The sequence below is a fragment of the Suricata suricatta genome, chromosome 5 (assembly GCF_006229205.1).
Source record: "Suricata suricatta isolate VVHF042 chromosome 5, meerkat_22Aug2017_6uvM2_HiC, whole genome shotgun sequence".
NCBI classification, from domain to species: domain Eukaryota; kingdom Metazoa; phylum Chordata; class Mammalia; order Carnivora; family Herpestidae; genus Suricata; species Suricata suricatta.
This window is the reverse complement of record NC_043704.1, coordinates 46,284,824-46,289,524: the sequence shown is the minus strand read 5'-3', so window position 1 is coordinate 46,289,524 and position 4,701 is coordinate 46,284,824. Positions and strand designations below refer to the sequence as shown.

The 4,701-nt window shown below is 43.4% G+C and overlaps 1 pseudogene; it reads left to right on the top strand.

The window, feature by feature from the left end:
- The window catches only part of LOC115291127, a 30,888-nt pseudogene extending 29,685 nt beyond the window's left edge, over positions 1–1,203 (top strand).
- The last annotated feature ends 3,498 nt before the right edge of the window (positions 1,204–4,701 follow it).

Below are 4,701 nucleotides of genomic sequence, written 5' to 3'. Positions count from 1 at the left end.
TGTGTGTGTGTGTGTGTGTGTGTGTGTGTGTGTGTGTGTGTGTGAAGTCCATTTCCTCCGCAGTGTAAAGCCTCCAGAGGATGCAATATGCACACAGTCACTTGGGATGACCATGGTTTCAGCAGAGGTCTTTTTATCTCTTTCTTTGATCATATCCAGCTGTTAGGCTCCACCAACTCCCAGCAATAGTACAAGCTCTTTTTATAATGCTCTGGGGAATAAGTTGTTCCACATTCATAAGCAATTAAATTTGGGTCGCTTTGAAGCATGGTTTTTGAGGATAATATTTGAGGCTTGCTCTAACTTGAGGCAGGTTCCTCCCCACATTCTCCCATCCTGCATCTTTACTGGCAAACCAGTTGGCCTGAAGTGTCACCACTGATGGTACCAATCTCTTTTTGCCAATAAAGTTACTTTTTTCAGGGACACCTTTGAGGTCTCTGTTCCTAAGGCCTTTCTTCCCTTTTGGGTAAACTCTCTAAGACTCAACTCCCAGACATGGGAGTAGTGATAGTGACCCACTTTTCTCCACGTGATCCCCCAGCTTGAAGTGTGGGTCACAAGGTAGGTACAGCAAGCAGCCCCTGATCTCAGTTTGCTCCTTCCAGTCTGGAACAACTGCCTGACAAATGAGCCGAGGCCCAAGGTGATCAGGGCCTGGTATTTCTGTTATGCCACACTTGGGGCAGAGTTTCTTCCTTATGAGTGTGGACCGGGTGGAAGAAGGGATCCCCAAACTCTGGACCACAATCACCTAGAATTTAATCTCCACTGCACACACTTGAAAGGAGGTGAGAAAGGCTGTAGGCCTGGCTCTCCTGGAAGATAATATAGTCCACACCTGGGAGGTGGGAGGGATATGGGGAGGAAGTTCTGGGTTCTTGGGGGCACCTACTGGAGTGGACCTTTCGTCAGACAGAGCTGGGAAGGCACAGGTAGAGAGCAGGTTATGATTCAAAGGCTGTAGATTCTCACTGTTCTTACCAAGTTTTTTTTTTGTTCTTACCAAGTTCTAATATATTTTCTGAAATGAATGTTTCTTCACTTGCTGCATGCTCTTAGCACAATTTCCACAGATCTCTTTTTCTTTTTCTTTTAGAGGCCATAGATGCGCACAGCCAGGAACATCATCCACTTGGTGCCAAAAAACCTGTGGGCAGTGGGAGGGATGCTGGCACCCTGAGCCTACCCAGACTGCTGTGACCCGACACTGGAGTGGCCACAGCTGCAGGTTTAAGCTCATGAGGCAGTGTGAGGTGGGGAGCACTCCCTGGCCTTGGAGTCAGGGGCCCTAAGGCAGAGTAACAGAGTTGCAGACTTGCTAGTGATCTCAGGTGAGCCCTGTGTCCACACACTCCAGTTTTCACAGGTTGATGTGGGCACAGAGCCCAAACCACAAGCGTCTCATGGCCACTGAAGACCACAGGTTGGAGAGCAAAACAGCAATGCCCATCACGTGGATGCCCATCAGCATCTTGCTATTCATGTCTGGCAACCCCATGTTGCCATACTTCACCTTCTGCTTGTCTCATCGAAGTGCAGATCAGCAGCACCTACAGGAGGCCCAGGTAGATGTAAGCAACATAAGCAAGCATGCCACCTGCGCAGGCCGCCAGCATGTTCTTGTCCATATCTAGGCGGTGGTAGAGGTCCAGGAGCTCTTCCTCCTCCTCTTTGTAGTTGGGGTGCACGCCCGCCAACTCGTCCAGCAGAGCCCTGGGCCTGTCATGGACCCGAGCTGGTCCTCATCACCCAGCAGCCCCACAACCTGCCATCTGGTGGAGCAGTGGCACCGACTCCGTGGTCCCACCCCACTGGAGCACTCGGGTGGCTGCCCCCAGTTCCCAGAGATTTTTAAATAGTGCTTTTTAATATATAATTTTTACCATTTTTGCTTCTTTGGGGGAACTGGGCCATGACGCTTATGCTGCCATTCTCAAGTAAACCGTGGCTGTAGCTGTTTCCAAAATGTTGTTCATCAAGCGAAGGATTTCCCTTCCAGCCCTAGTTTATGGACTAGTTTTTGACTCTACTCTCATTCTCCTCTAAACCCTAACTGTGTCTGAATCCAGGTGGTTATTTATTAACTGTGGCTGTTGGCCAAGCTGAACCTGCTCTCAGTTCAAGTGTGTTTTCATTAAATACTTCATACACTTCTTCGGGGTCACTTTATCCCCCTAAGACTTCAGTTTTTAAGGAAGAAATATCAATCCCCACAACCACTTTCAACTCTTTCAGCTATGCTTTTCTTAAACTTGTCCGTATTTTAAAATCATTTGCTTATGTTGCCCATTGTTGATTTTTCAGCTTTAAAAATATTAAATTCATACATTGAAACATGAGAATTTTGACATTTAAGTTTTCACATCCCCTCACCCTTTCATTGCAGCTATATTAGAATTATCATTTTATCAATATTCATATGACTACATAAGTTCTGTTCATAGGAGGAACATGTAAGGGTACTCTATGATGTTTCCTTTCTTATACAAAATTTTCCTTCTACAAACCACTCTTTTGATTTTTCTTTGCTTAATATTTTTATCACTAATTCATAAGCAAAATTTTCTAGATGTCAAATATCCTATAAATCCCAGGTTTTTCTTGTGCATGTTTCACCAGGGCCCCTGTCCGTCTTCCCCAGTCTGTACCGCTTGTTCTCTGGGATGGTAATTAGTGACCATGAGACCTAAGGGAGGGGAAGCACGGTGGATGGACCACATAAACCTTGATATGCTTTTCTATGATCAACTCAAAAAGTAAAAGTAAGAAGTAGTTTTAGATGAGGACCAATATGCACATTTTGAGTCCTTCTAATTCTCATATTTTTTTCCTGAATTATACAGAATTATACTAAGAATCACCTGGAAGAATAAGTGCTTGTCACAAACATTTAGCACACACGGCAATATGGTAGGCTGTCAAAATATACAAGGAGATATATATGGAACTAGACAGAAGTACAGAAATAAAAAGCCAAATTACTCTAAAAGTTCAAAATACATTGATGTGCTTGGGGGGCTCATTGGTTGAGTGTCTGCCTCTTGATTTTGGCCCAGCTCATGAGGTCACATTTTCAGGAGTTTGAGCCCTACATCAGGCTCTGTGCTGACAGACAGAGCCTGTTTGGGATTCAACCCCACCCCACCCCTGGTTTCTGAACTGCTTGCTCATGGTCTCTGTTTCCCTCAAAATAAACAAATAAACTTAAAAAAAATAAAATAAAAAATAAAATTTCAAAATATCATAAAGGTGTAATTTCAAATCAATTGAGAAAGGATTGTGTTGGGAAAACTAGCCTGTCATCTATAAATAAGGTTGGATTTCTGTTTACATCTTACATCAAATTATATTTCCTGTGAAGGAAATATGTAAGAATCCAAACCAAATACAAATAGTAGAAGAAGTAATCCTGAGAAAGGACTTTTTTACCAAAACACCAAATCTAGAATTTATAAACAAAATGACTGAAGTATGAGATATTTTTCTGATCCTTTGTGTGTTTGCCCTCAATCCATTTCCCAACTTCCAATCTGAGGGGTGTTCTCTATGTTTCAATGCCAATCATAAACGCATTCTTGGAAATCTTCACTTTGTGTGAAGAGGTCCAGAAGAAGGAGTACAGAATACACGTGACAAATGGGATCACATTCCTTCATAAAAACGTAGCTACAGGAGCTTCCCAAAAAGATGATTATGAGAAGGGTTATAGAGAAAATAACAAGTTATTGGGTAACCTGGGTGGCTTAGTTGGTTAAATCATCTGACATTTAATCTTGACTCAAGTCATGATCTCTCTAAACTCTTCTTTCCCAGACTTTTTTCAAATAGCTTCTGGCTGGATTTGGACAATGGGAGGTACTGATAAGAAACTAAAGAGTCTGGGAAAAGAAACCTTTCTCTGCTGCAGGCAGTGTCTCCAGCACAAGCTGCACCTACTCATTAATTCCAGCTCCTGAAGGAAAACTCTGCATGTGGTCAGAACCCTGGATTCTGTAATACCACTCCTCCCCATCAGAACTTCCCACCATGGGAGAACCTGGAGGGCTCAGTCGGTTAAGTGTCTGACTTCTGCTGGGTCATGATCTGACGATTTGTGGGTTCGAGCCCCGTGTCAGGCTCTGCGCTGACAGCTAAATCAGGGCCTGGAGCCAGCTTTAGAGTCTGTGTCTCCCTCTCTCTCTGACCCTCCCCAGCTTAAGCTGTCTCTCTCTCTCTCTCTCAAAAATAAATAAAACATTTTAAAAAAGTAGAATCAAAAGGTAACTTTGATCCCAACACCCATCTTTGGTCCAGCCCAAATAGGCAGCCTATCCGCAATTGCGTACAGAAAATGATTTTGAAATTTAACCATGAAATGACCCTTTGGAACATGGATAAAATTATGGACTGGGGATAACAGTATTTTTGGAACACATCTCATAAAACTGGCGTAGAATTTACCATTATAGTTTAATTTCCTACACATAATCCTGGGAAGCCTAAGTCATATTGCCAAGATGCATTTCCCATTACCTTTAGGACTTTTTAAGGTTTGGCAATTGGATTTTACCCATATGCCCCCCCTCACAAGGACACAAATATGTACTGCTAATGGTATGCGTGCACTTTCATTGGGTGGAACTCTGTCCCTGCATCAGCAGAAGTCAAAGTATTATTAGAGAAAACCACGCCTACCTGGGGAATTCCATCTGAATGACA